The following is a 14993-nucleotide window of genomic DNA, read 5'->3' on the forward strand; positions in this document are numbered from 1 at the left end:
TGATTTGCAAGTTTTTCCTATTATGATTATACGGAAATACACTATTTGATATGTGTCCAATTATTATGTGTCATAGATGCCGATTGAGAACCATGAAAAAAAATGATACGAAATTTCGCTATACATATCTTTATATGTGCACGACATTTCAGAATTTGAATCCAAGCTTGTATAGATTGACGATTTCGTAATTAGAGTTACAAATGAATTGAGTTGTGAATGCACCTGCATGCCATGCTTTGATTAAAAGGGATGTTGTGCTAAGAAATTTATGAGGTGTTGAATGTCATTAAATCCTTTGATTGATACTAGTGACAAAATGATTTCAAACTCCCTGTACTGCGTTCCTCGTTACTCGGAATTAACGGATATAAGCATTGCATGCCTGTGCACATGGCCACCTCAACCTTGGCTCGGTTGTGGGTTTGCAACTAGTCCCGTGGTGCGACTAGGATGGTGTGGTTGGAGCGATTATACTCCCACACCCTTGAAACATTTCGCCACGATCTTTCCGACGGGAAAGCATACCGGTGGAGTTCCCATTTACTAACCGAATTGACGAATCCGGGAAAATCGTACTTGGGAATACGTGAATTACTATACAATTGGAATGTCAGACGGGGAATGTTTTTTTTTCATGACTTGTGAATTTGAGTTACGTTTCTATAAAATGACATTTCGTCTTTTATATTATGTTGTTTCCTGTTAGACTATATGCATATTGATTTGGTTCTTCCTATTATGAGTGATCTTATATAATTGTTAAAATTTCTCGAAAGTTAAAGAAATTAAATGACTATATATATATGTTCTATGATTAGCTTGGCTAACCCTCCTACATGTCTTTCATACATGTAGATATTCGGAAGTGCTAAGTGAAGGGATCCAGGCATAATACGGTTCATGGTTTTGTAATAAATTTAGAACCTCATAAACGGATGTAAGAACTTTTATCGGTATTAGGTCCATAAGTACGTATTTGCTATGGGACGATTGTATGGATTATTAAGAAATTTGGAAACTTTGATGTTAGGATGATGTAATCCGATAATTAAGGCTTACGGTATGCTAATTGTGTGGACCCGAGTATCTGGGAATACACGAATAGTTACCGTGCCGTGTAACTACCTATGGTGAAGAATTTGGGGTGTTACAACCCTCCTGGGTAGCAGCATTGGCAAACCGCGGAGATGGTTTACCATTCAATTTCCAACAATTTTTCTTCAAATGACCCTGCTCTCCACAATGATAGCATGTCCTGGGACCTCCACGTCCCCCATTGTCACGACCACCACCTCGTACTCCTCGACCACTACTACGACCACCTCTATTACCAGAAGATTGAAATGAAGAAAGGATACCTGCATTGCTAGTCATGTGATCGGTGGCTCCAGAGTCAATGACCCAAGCACCGGAGGACGAAGAAAGACATGCAGTTGGATTACCTGACTGAACAAGGTTGGCAGTAGATTGGGTAGCTTGAAACTGAGCAAACCGAGCATACTCATCAGCTGAAATCATGATATGACCATCAGGTCTAGGTGCTATGGAAGAAGACACAGCCCCGGTAGGAGTGGGCATAAGACCCTCCTGGGTAGCAGCATTGGCAAACCGCGGAGATGGTTTACCATTCAATTTCCAACAATTTTTCTTCAAATGACCCTGCTCTCCACAATGATAGCATGTCCTGGGACCTCCACGTCCCCCATTGTCACGACCACCACCACGTACTCCTCGACCACTACTACGACCACCTCTATTACCACCAGCTGGTGGTGTCCAACCCAATAAAGCAGAGGTATCACCAGAACCAGCAGATACTCCAGATTCTTTACCATCCTTACAAACTTTGCGCAGCCGAGAGAACACCTCAGCTAGTGACGGAAGAGTAGAGCCTGTAAGGATTTGAGACCGAGCCACATCATACTCGGATTCCAACCCTGCAAGGAAGCACTGAACCATGATCTCCTCCTCTTGTTCTTGCATTTTCTTCACATCAGCTATTATGGGATATAAGGTCCTCTTCTCCTCAAACATTCGCTTAAAATCAGTATAATATTCAACCAATGTTCGCCCCTTCTGATCAGCACGATATAAACCAGATAACAAATCATGAACATGGGACAAGTTCTGCTTGCTGGAATATAGGGACTCCAAATATTGCCACAACTCACAGACAGTATCACAATGACCTACCATGTCATCAACAGAGTGTTCGATAGTGTGCTGAATCATAGTAAACAATTTATCATCTTCTTTATGCCATTGAGCCCTTGCTATAGGCTCTGTTGGTGGGTTTTCAGTCAAGTGGTTCTCCATATCAATGCCTGAAAGATATCTTCTAATCACCCTTTTCCATTGACTATAATTGGCACCATTTAGTTTCCTATCAGTAATTCGACGCCCAGTGGTAATAATCTCAGTAAATGTCTTTGTCTCACTAGGACCAGCCATTACAAACAAATCAAAGAAAACAATAGTTCGTGTAATAAAGCAACCAGAACAACCAGAAATCAATTCACCAACTTTGATGCTGACTTGCAAACACTCTCACTAACCCACAGAAATGCACACAGAAATCACCAGCACAAATATCTGCTCACACACCCGAACAAAGCCGAGAAACAGAACACACAAAAATTCGCACAATAAGTTCGCGCAACTGCGCAGACAAATACACAACCAGATCAGTCGCACTAGGCACTGAATCTGAGTCGAACCCACAGCTGGAAACAGAAACCAGAACCCAGAAACAGAACCAAGAAGAGAGAAGGTAATTTCTGCAACACTTCCAGATCCGAACAAAGAAGAGAACCAAGACCGTGAGTTCTTCAACGCTACCAGACCAGAACGAAGAAGAAAACCAAAACCATCTAACAGAAACTTACTTGCGACCACCAAGGCACAATCGCGATCGGCACCGTTGGCTCCGATACCATGATACGAGAGAAACTATGTCTGAAAATCTTTTTTTTTATTTCATCCCTCACACCAAACTCACTTACAGCCCTAAATACAATCCAGTATATTCTAAATACATGTACAATGACTCAAATACCCTCATATATTCTAACACACATATTTGATAATTTGTTCATTTGGTGATGTACCATTGTATAGTATCCAGATCTCAAAGGAAAAATTCATCTGGATTGGAAATGTAACTTAGAATTGACTTAGGTAATTGAAAGGTTTAAGTTCTTTGTAAAATTAGTGTAAGCAGACAAGTTCGTTGTTAGCGGATCATATAGTTCTAGTGAATGAAAAAATATTGGGAGTTAAAGGCTTAACTGGAAGATGGTGAATCACTTCTTAAACATTATAACCAGTATGTTCTCGTAACCAATATACTCTTCTTCACTGCTGCCCCTTCAATCATTGACTATCTTTATTGGACATCTGTCCATGCACTTTTTAACGTTCTCAATATTATCAATAGCTGAATGCCCATGTAAGGATGGCAAGATCATTTTTGAAAACTTGTGTGGAGCAAGCACATGTGCATCATCGTCTTCAATCTAGGTCCATTCTATTGGTTGCTAGATAGACCAGTATTACCATGGGACTAACTTCCATTGCTTTCAAGATACTTCAAGGTTCAATGATTAACATTCTGTCAAAGGATACGTGTTAACGGTTTCATCTAGTCCGTCATTTCCTGAGCACCTCAACTGATCAGTTCTCTAACAAGTTTCACATTCAGCAATCTTTTTTATGAAAACATATTTTCAACTAATTATTCACCACAGCTATAGGGAATGAGTTCAATAGTATTAATAAATTATGATTGCGAAGAAAGTGGGTACCTATGACATCACGGAGTTCAGACCGATCAGTTTGCTTGGAAGTCTATATAAATTGCTGGCTAAGGTACTTGCTAGGAGACTAAGAAAAGTGTAGGGAGGAGTCATTAATCAACCTCAGCATGCCAATTTAGAAGATTGGTAAATTCTGGATGCCTCTTTAATAGCCAATGAAATAGTCGATTACTACTTTAAACAGAAAAAGAGGGGACTTCTCTGCAAGCTGGACATGGAAAAGGCATTTGATAACTTGAATTGAAAATTTCTGAAAGGAAAGGTTTTCCCAAAAAGTGGATTTCTTGGATAAAGAAATGTGTCACTTCTGCCTCTTTCTCAATCCTGGTGAATGGCGCTGTGATAGGGGCTAATAATATGAGATGGAAAAGGAACCAAATATGAAAGAAGAGATGAATATTGGCAGCAAATTGTGCAAGAATCTTAAACACAATCACAACCAATAACCAGTCCGTTAGGAGAGGACAAAGCTCCAATAGATAATATTAACAATGATGTGATAACCTCCTAAACAAAGCCTATAGTTATTTATACTAAATAGACAGAAACAAACTCCTAGAAAGCAGGGAACAGTTGACGAAAGTGCAAGTGGAACTGCTGCAGTTAATGAAATGGCTTGAGTGGATTTGCTATCATTGTGGGATGATTATGGAGGGACTTGGTTACTTAAAAACTGATCTCCATATTCAGCACGTTTTCTCCACCTTTTTTGTGAATAAGTCCGCAAAGGCGGTTCTGTATAAGTACACCCCCCCTGGAAACTCGCCTTGTCCTCAAGGCTGAAAGATGGAAATTGTCCAGCAAGAAGGTCATAATTCTCCCAGCTAGCTTCTTCGATAGGACGACCTTCCCATTGAACTAATAGCACCAAACTCTGAACACCTCCCTCTTTGACCCAGCGATGAGCTAACACTTTGGCAGGGATGATATTGATATTCCAATCAGAAGAAATGGGGAGTGGTGCTGGTGGAGTAGCTGGAACTTGTCCCCTAGCCGGACGTAGCAAAGAAACATGAAAGATGGGATGAACTTTGGAAGAAGCAGGAAGTTCTAATTCATAAGCCACTGAACCAACACGTCGAATGATCTTGTAGGGACCAAAAAATCGAGGAGAAAGTTTCTCATACCGTCTTTTGGCAAGTGTGTGTTGGCGGTAAGGTTGAACCCGTAAAAAGACAGAATCTCCCACATTGAAACTCAACTCTCGTCTCTTGGAATCAGCATGTGCTTTCATTCGAGATTGTGCCTTCAAGAGATTAGCTCTTAAAAGTTTCAGCATATCATCACGAGTAATAAGTTGTTCTTTAAGCTCAGCAATGCGTGTTTCCCCCGGAACAAACGGATGAAGAGCTGGTGGATCTCGCCCATAAACAATCTTGAAAGGGGTAGTGCCAGTGGAAGTATGAAATCCTGTATTGAAAGAATACTCTGCCCAAGGAAGAAAATTTATGCCAAGCGTGAGGTTGTTCATGTGCAAAACACCGCAAATAGGCTTCCAAACACCGGTTAACCACCTCCGTTTGGCCATCTGATTGAGGGCGATAAGCCGTACCCATACGCAAACGAGTGCTGCTGGACTTAAAAAGTGCTTGCCAGAAAGCACTGAGAAATATGACATCTCTATCCGAAAGAATAGATCTGGGTATGCCATGAAGTCTAACTATTTCCCTGCAAAAAATATCATCAACAATTTTTGCTGTAAATGGATGAGATAAGGGCAGAAAATGTGAGTATTTGCTGAAGCGATCCACCACCACCAAAGTGGTATCAAACCCATGTGATTTTGGGAGGCCAACGAAGAAATCAAGTGAAATATCTTCCCATATTCGCTCCGGTAAAGGGAGAGGTTGCAGAAGTCCCGCGGGTGCTAAAGCTTGATATTTGTTCTGTTGACAAGGTAAGCAATTTTGAACAAAGACCTTGACATCATGCTTCATACCGGGCCAGAAAAAATTAGAAGAAATGCGTTTTAGAGTCTTCAAATAACCACCGTGCCCCCCAGTCAATGAATCATGACATTCAGACAAAAGCTTTTGTTTAAGAGGAGTGTTGTTAGGGATTACCAAACGATTTTTGAAGTAATGCTTTTTATCCACCACCTGAAATTCTGGATAAGTAGTAGAATCTTGGGATAATGAAGCCATTATTTCCCGAGTGTAAGGATCCACTTGAAGAGCTTCCTGCAAATCCATAAAATCCAAAGAAACAGGAAGAGCCAAGGCTAAAAAATCAACATGTCGGGGACGCCTGGAAAGTGCATCTGCCCCTATATTCTCTTTTCCAGTCTTGTAAATGATAGAAAAATCAAATGGAAGCAACTTCATAAGAAGCCGCTGCTGTTCATTAGTTTTAACTCGCTGCTCCAATAAAAATTTGAGGCTGTAATGGTCTGTTTTGACAAAAAAGTGGCGTCCCAGCAAGTAATGTCGCCATTTCTGTAAAGCAAGTACAAGAGCCAGTAATTCCCGATCATAAGTAGATTTCAAGCGATTAGATAAAGAAAATCCCTTACTGAAGTATGCAATCGGGTGATCAGATTGGAGGAGGATTGCGCCGATTCCATCACAAGAAGCGTCACATTCCACAGTGAATGGTTGACTAAAATCTGGTAGACGTAGCACAGGTACTGAAGTCAAAACTTGCTTGAGAGTGTGAAAGGCTGTTTCAGCCACAGAAGACCAATGGAAGCCATTTTTCCGGGTAAGATCTGTTAATGGCCTTGCAAGAGCCCCATAATTCTTCACGAATCTGCGATAATAACCTGTTAAGCCCAAAAACACTCGAAGTTCTTTCACATTAGTTGGGACGGGCCAATCTAGAACTGCTTGAATTTTCTCTGGATCAACTGCAACACCCTGAGCAGAAACCACATGACCAAGGAAGGAAATTTGACTCTGGCCAAACATGCATTTGGAAGCTTTAGCAAAAAAATGGTTATCCTTGAGGAGTTGAAGGGTGACTTGCAAATGGTGAAGGTGTTGCTGGACTGTTTGGCTGTAGACTAGGATGTCATCAAAGAACACCAAGATAAATTGGCGGAGATAGGGTCGGAAAAGGTCATTCATGGCAGATTGGAAGGTTGAAGGAGCATTGGTGAGGCCGAACGGCATGACAACAAACTCGTAATGGCCAGAATGGGTTCGAAAGGCAGTTTTGGGAATGTCAGTAGGGTTGACACGTATTTGGTGATAACCGGACCTCAGATCAATTTTGGAAAAAATAGTGGCACCATGTAATTCATCAATGTTGGGTATGGGGTATTTATCAGGGATGGTAATCTGGTTTAATCTTCGGTAATCAACACACATACGCCAAGAGTTATCTTTTTTCTTGACAAGAAGGACTGGACTGGCAAAAGGGCTGGTACTAGGGCGAGCAAAACCAGATCGTAATAATTCAGAAACATGATTTTCAATTTCAGATTTTTGAAAATAAGGATATCTGTAAGGTCTGATGTTTGGGGGTTTTGAATTTGGTAGTAATGGTATATTGTGGGCATGGGACCGAAAGGGTGGAAGGGTATTGGGTTCCTGAAAGATAGCTTCAAAAGTGTTAAGTAAATTGTGAATTTCAGAGTGTTGGTTAGAATTAGTACCTGAGATGTTGTTCTCTGTTGAAAAATATTGAAAGCTGGCTTCAACTTGTGTTTTGTGAGGGACCCCTTGGAGCTTATATTTCTTGCCTTTCAAATGAAAAATGAGGAACATTTCATTCCAATTGGCTCGTACCGTATTTAAGGAAGCAAGCCATTTGATACCCAGCACCAAATAAGCACCACCAATTGCAAACGGGTAGTAGTCTTGGGTAATTGTCAGCGCAGGAAGCTCTACCGAGACTTCTTGACAAAGGCGATTGCATTTAATCACTTCACCATTACCAATTTGAACTCCGAAAGGAGGAATAATTTGGACAGGCAGCCCGACTTCTTCCACAATCCTCTCCGCAATGAAATTATGTGTGGATCCGCTATCAATCAAAATCAGAACTTGGCACCCTTGAACAGTACCTAGAAGCTTCATTATGGTGCCTGATGATTTACCCAGAATGGCATGGAAAGAAATCTCAGCCAAATCTGCCATTGATGGGTCATCGTGAACAACGTTCTCATCTTCTTCGACTGGTAGTTCGCTGTCCGTGAGCTCCATTAGAGAGAAGCTCGTTGGTTTGCATCTATGTCCAGGAACAAATTTCTCGTTACACCTGAAACAGAGACCTTTGGCCATTCTCTCCTGTTTTTCAGCTTGCCAAGATCGGGTTTGCTGGGGTTGGGTTGTCGCTGGGGTGGCTGTGAAATTACTGCGTGAATTGTTGTGAAAAGTCGATGTAGAAGAGGTGTGGTCACGAGGTAGAAGAGCTCGTGTGGATGAGGATTGGGGTAATGTATTGGGGCGGCTGGATGTCGTCCAATTGGGCCCTCTGGTGCTCCGATTTGGGCCTAGTTTGGTCTCAAATTCAAGGGCCAAACTCATGGCCTTGTAGACTGTCTTGGGCTTATGGATTCTAACATCAGCCTTTAGCTCCTCCTTTAAGCCATTTAAAAACACACCCAGTAAGCAATGTTCTGGCCAATTTGTAACTCGTGAAGATCTCTTGGCAAATTCTTGACGGTATTCTTGCACAGACCCAGTTTGCCTTATATTGCAAAGATATTCATCAGGATTTTGGAACTCTGCCGGACCAAAGCTTTCATGCAACGTGTTGACAAGCTCCTCCTAGTATAGAAAGGTTCGTTCACGATTAACCCAAGCAAATAAATCGAGGGCATCACCTTCAAGATACATGGCGGCGATGTCGACTTTAAGATCCTCCGGAGTCTGATAATAACGGAAATATTTTTCAGCTTTCAGGATCCAACCTCGTGGATCACCACCATCATACTTTGGAAATTCCATTTTCGTATGAGGACGCCGGAAAGGACTTTTAAACCACCAGGGATTGTCCATGTTGTCATCCTCTGCTTCTGACCAGGTTGTTCTACCCTTCTCATGTGGTCCCATGGGAATTTCTTTGGTCTTTCCTTTGCTAGAGACACGAGTACTGGTTTCTGCATGAGGGGCCCCACTAGATTGGGATTTGAGGGCTGCGACTTCGGCTGCTAGAGAGTCTATGGTGTTTAATTTGGAAGCGATGGCAGTTAATTGTTGGGCAATGGAATCAGAATTTGGGTTGGCTGGTGGGTCGGTGTTTGGGTTTGCTGGGTCATTTTGCAGGTTGGAAGATCTGGTGTTAACCATGATGGATCAACGGCTTCGATACCAAAATGATAGGGGCTAATAATATGAGATGGAAAAGGAACCAAATATGAAAGAAGAGATGAATATTGGCAGCAAATTGTGCAAGAATCTTAAACACAATCACAACCAATAACCAGTCCGTTAGGAGATGACAAAGCTCCAATAGATAATATTAACAATGATGTAATAACCTCCTAAACAAAGCCTATAGTTATTTATACTAAATAGACACAGGTGTGATACTCTCCACATGCCATTGATTGAATGTTCATTCCACTGAGACTATCTATGAGCTTTGGATGGGAAACATCTGCTTCCATGCCATGCCCCAGCCTACCTCCCGATTCCTCCCCCTAACTAAAGATTTCCCCTTGTCTAGTAACTAACACTGCATGCCTTGCACCACAAGCAATATTATGCATGTCGAGAACGACAATTGATTCCAATGCCTGAGGCAGAAATGCATTCATCTTTGAACGAGGCATATCCCAACTTTGTGCAATCCATCTCCAATACTTTATCCCCAAATAAAAACATCACCTAGGGCATCAAAGTCCTTGGGACAAGAACCATGGCTAGATGAGCTTACAGCACTAAAGTAACTGACGCGAACCGCCTCTGATGTAGAATTCCGACCATTTGGGTTGTTTAATGAAGCAGCTGATAATGAGATAACAGAATATGCAACCGATTCCCCTTGATTACAAATATTTTCTGCAGCAGTTTGGGATAATATATCAGAAAATGCCTTTCCTAATCTATTATGCGAAATATCCTCAAAAGGGATATCCCCATCTCCTGGATCCTGTCAAGATTTGATATTTTATGTTAGATACGGCCTGCTAACCAAATATATATAAAATTAATAGCAGGTAAGGACAACACTACAGACAAATGGTTTTATTGATGAACACTTTTTCCATGTGTAAGAATGTGGACTCTCAGACGATGTACTATCACTTCTAGTATCAATTCTCAACTTGCGGTGATTGTTACTTCGAGTAACCAATGCCTAAGACCAACAAACCAAACTTCAGCTTCATCCTTGTCTTTGCATATCTGTCCACAGGTTGGACGTGATTTATGTCATACAATTAAAATATTGGAGAAATGCTGACCTGATTTGTGTATATGTAAATATATATAGATATATATTGCATTATGAACATCATAATAGAGACAGACAAATAGGAAAGGAAGGAAGTCGTAATGTGATAAAGCCTTTAAGCTAAAGCATTGACTGATTATAAGCCTTCTTTCGTTATTTTTTTTCCCTTTTCCTTTTGGTTGTAAAGGGTCCTCAGTGTGTGTGGGTGTGGGGTGACAGAAAGAGAGCGAGCCAATTAGAAGAGTACAAGACATAATTCTCACCAGATTCAAGGACCTGTCATTGCATATAAGAGAAAATGATTGATACTCCTTTTTAGGACGAGGATAGCGCTGAAATATTGCCTGAAAGATAAGGGCCAACATTGTATTTACGAAAGGTGTGGGAACTAAACTACAGAGAAAATAAATGTTTCAGTTAAAACATCATGTTTCTGGTCCAAGATAAATGGGAGAAAAATAAGAAACAAGATGAGTAAGAGTTATAATAATAACTGATATGGTTGTCCGTATACAGAAATCAACTGTCCACTATGAATCTCCGCTAAGACATTCATCAAACTCAGTGGATGGCTTGTATAGGCTTTTTTGATTGGGTTGGTAAGAGAAGCTCGGTAGTAATATAAAAACTCTTTTTTCTGAAAAATAAACTGTTGTTGCAACTTGCAAACTTACAGTTCGCTATCCCGGAATAATCTTTGAAACTTGACTGAGTTTAAGATGCTTCTCCTTTTTACCAGAGTACCATATCAACAAAGATTCATCCTGAAACAGCATCCGATGTTTCTGAGTAGACAGAACAAAAAAATAAAAGAAGAAAAATGGAATGTTAAGTACACTAAGGTTCAACAACATCCATGCCCATAGTGCAGAGAGAAGCATGACAGGTGAAGATGTAGGCAGCCTTACCCCATCTTGTGAAGAAGCAATTGATCCATGATTTGAATAAGTGACCACTACGCCACAAGTTTGCCCTTTTAATATTAGGTAAACTAAGGATTAAAAAGAAAATTTGAATGTTGGTTCAACATATTTCCTTATCATGTATCAACCAGAAGGAAATGAGATTGCTCAAAATAATTTGCAGTTTGACTATCAGTGTACTAACCAAGAATTAGCTTTCCCAGTGAGGTCTTCACTTGCTCAAATTACAATACATCTTTTACTAAGAAAGCTTGTACATGTACTAAGTACACATTAACAAAACAGTAAAAGAATTACATACAAATTCATAATACAATGAGGCAGAAATATACTAATTAAAGATGACAAATAACCTTTTTCAATTAAGTCCATTAACCCTTAGTTGAGGTTTGAAAAATACATTTCCTTTAAAAAAGGAGATTGGATCCTTTTGAAGTGAAGAAACTTAAAATTTGTGGATCATTGAAAATGACCTCATTGTACAATCTTTGTCAACTGTTCATAATTTATCAGTTTGATGGGGCCAAACATTTTAGGAAGCAATTTGGTACTTTTCAGATCTTTTGAACTGGAGAAACTTTTAGATGTAGACTTGGTAGCTGGAAATTGGAATTTGAAAGTATCGGTCGACACGTTAAAATGTTTAGTTCGCAACTCGAGTTCTTATCCTTCAAAGGAAAAACTTGAGAAACTCTATCTTACCTGGCAAAGTAGCCAACGGGTCGAGGTTATGGTCTCACTATTTACAGTAGAGGTGCTTTCACTAATGCCATCTAATTGGCCAGGATAGAATATTTCAAACAACTTAAATTTGCAAAGGGAACTTACATTTGAGAGATGAAATGGGCAAAATTTCGGCTTTCGTCTACGCCCTTACTTCAGTAAATATGATCCTTTCTTTAGTGCTGTGATGGCCTAAATAAAAACATCAATACAGTACCAATGAGCTATAAGTGTATATACAGAAGAATAACCTTATGATCCAGTTAATCTGGTTATGGGAGCTTCCTTCTTTTGAATGAATTGAGCTCTGTGCTTCATAAACACCCCCTTTTAGATGGAATTATGACACTAATAGCTATGGTTATTTTCAACGCAAATTTTCAGATATGTATCCCATCAAAGACATTGTTATGATAAATGAAACAATGCAAACACTGACACAGAGGAAATGAGAAAATGCTTTCTGTTATGCCCTTATGGTAGAATGTCAATGATATTTCAATGTACAGTGTTCAGAAAAATTTACAAGAATTCAGACACCTATAAACCAAAGTACACGATAACACGGATTGCAAGTAAGAACATTTGAAGGACCGTTTAGGAAGTACTGCTGCTTACTCCAATTTGACAATTTCATACTTTATGCAGAATTCCTTTTTAGATTTGAAAATTAAATGTACACATAAGAAGAAATAAATAGCATAATTTAACCCATGCTTTTGAGGCATTGAAACAATATATAGTTTGAATATAGCAATGTTTTCAGCTATTATATATATTCACACAAACGTATATGAAAGTAAATTAACCTGCTCGATATCCTTATCAGCAAGACCATTCTTCCGAGACTCAGCCATTCAAGTTGTTGCAAGGGTATGGAACCAACACCCATTTGGACACCAACCCATGCAGTATTGCGTAATGCGTAGAGTAATAAGCCAATCTCCAACTTCGCCCAGGAAACAGAAGTACTCCACCTGTGCCCAACACGTAACAACAGCATTCCTCAATCTACCACATCATGAGAAATCAACCCAGAATTTCAAAACTGCAGCAAGTTCCCTCTGCGACAACGCCCTAACATTCCATAGTGCCACAAATCAATCCCTCAAATCTCACCAATTCACTTTTTCGCTAAAACAATAAATCTAAACATCCATGTGTATAGGCAGAATTTTTCAATTCTCGCACATTTTCCCATCACCAGCTAATTTGACATCTCGCTGTATGGAACAACGCATGAAATGTCGATTCGGTCACCCACATTGCAAGAAATATCAATGAATTTGAAAAATATAAAACAAATAAGGGATTCTTCGGCCGTGGAGCTCACGAGAGATTGGAGACCCGACGAATTCCTATTAGAGGATGATCTTAAAAGGTTGTATTAACGATATAGAAACGAAATCGCAGTGGCTTCTGCGAATTGTTAACATCCAAATCTCTCTCTCTCTAAATCAAATAGAGAAATTTTTAGCTTTCTACCCCAACAAAAAAAAAAGACCTAAAAACTAATCCTCTTTTCTAAAAACTAAAACAACTTAACACTTCTTATCATTTTTCTTACTCAAATACCCTTATCACATATCACAATACACAGATTTATCGAGAAAACTTAAAACCCAACTTCCCGATACTCCTTTCCTCACATATTCCACCATTAGCTTTGTCACACCAAGTTTGCAGGTGTTTCTTCGGCATTCTGGTCGAGTTGCCTTTCATTATATCTTGTGTATTCTTGGGCATTGTCGACATTCTCCTATTTTTCAGCAATTATAACCCGAAGTGAGTGCTTATAAAATTCGCATTGTATATAGGCTTGTTTTGAACACTCTTACCTTACATTGAATCCTAGACATAGCATATTCAGTCGAGTAAACTATGTCTTATGATCGAGTATTTTAAATAAATTGTTCGAGTATTTTATCCAGTATGTTATAGTTTTTAAAATAAAATATTCGAGTATTTTACAGTATATGTTCGAGTATTTGAAATTTCTGTTCGAGTAATTTTTGATAACAGAGAGCAAATTGTATATTTCTCTATCTTACAATACGAACAAAGATTACTAGAGTATATAGAGAAGCCCAACACATGAAATATACCAAAGTACCCCTTCTAGACTAAAATATACAAATACACATATACACATCTCTAACACCCCCCCTCAAACTCAAGGTGGGTCAAACACCGAGAGTTTGCCAATGAGAAGCTGATGACGAGAAATAGTGTGAGACTTCGTGAAGAAATCCGCCAACTGTGCAGCAGAATAAGTGAAAGGTAGTGAAAGAACATCTGACAAAAACTGCTCACGAACAAAGTGACAATCAATCTCAATGTGTTTCGTCCGCTCGTGAAAAACAGGATTGCTGGCAATATGAATAGCACTCTTGTTGTCACAATGCATTGGTGTTGGTCCAGAAATATGAACACCCAAGTGACTAAGAAGACGACGAAGATGAACAATTTCCTTAGCTGTAGTGGCCATAGCACGATATTCTGCCTCTGTGCTTGAAAGGGACACTACATTCTGTTTCTTGCTGCGCCAAGAAATAAGAGAGTCACCAAGAAACACACAGTACCCTGTAATAGAGCGACGAGAAGTAGGATCACATGCCCAATCAGCATCTGAGTAGGCTTGAAGAGTGAGAGGCGAAGATGACGATAAAAACAGGGACCGAGTCATAGTCCCACTGAGATACCTGAGAATCCAGAGGAGAGCACCATAGTGAACTGAGCTGGGAGCAGACATAAACTGACTCACAATACTCACAGCATGAGCAATATCAGGACGAGTGATGCATAAGTACACAAGCTGACCAACAATCTGCCTGTAGCGAGTCGGATCTGGAAGAGGCTGACCATCAGTCGGACGGAGCTTCACATTAAGCTCAAGAGGAGTGTCAACACTACGAGTATCTGAGAGAGCAGCCCGATGGATGATGTCAAAGAGATACTTCTGTTGAGACAGCAGGATGCCATGATCAGAACGAGTGATCTCAAGACCAAGAAAATACCTGAGAGAGCCAAGATCTTTCATTCGAAACTGAGACTGAAGGTGTCGCTGAAGATACTGAATGGCAGCGATATCATCACCTGTAATGATCATATCATCCACATACAACAACAGAATCGCCCGCCCTTGTGGAGATAACCGAACAAAGAGAGAGTGATCCTGAGAACTCTC

The 14993-nt window shown here is 40.0% G+C and overlaps 1 long non-coding RNA gene across 1 annotated transcript; it reads right to left on the minus strand.

Annotated features, from left to right (window-relative positions):
- Positions 1-8868: 8868 nt before the first annotated feature.
- Positions 8869-13284, minus strand: LOC120007186. The gene is made up of 5 exons (XR_005470164.1): positions 12616-13284; positions 11912-11998; positions 10835-10924; positions 10424-10504; positions 8869-9857 (listed from the first exon to the last, which is right to left on the minus strand). It is a non-coding gene; the product is annotated as an uncharacterized LOC120007186 (long non-coding RNA).
- Between the last annotated feature and the right edge of the window lie 1709 nt (positions 13285-14993).

Source organism: Tripterygium wilfordii, chromosome 10 (assembly GCF_013401445.1).
Source record: "Tripterygium wilfordii isolate XIE 37 chromosome 10, ASM1340144v1, whole genome shotgun sequence".
Taxonomy (NCBI): Eukaryota; Viridiplantae; Streptophyta; class Magnoliopsida; order Celastrales; family Celastraceae; genus Tripterygium; species Tripterygium wilfordii.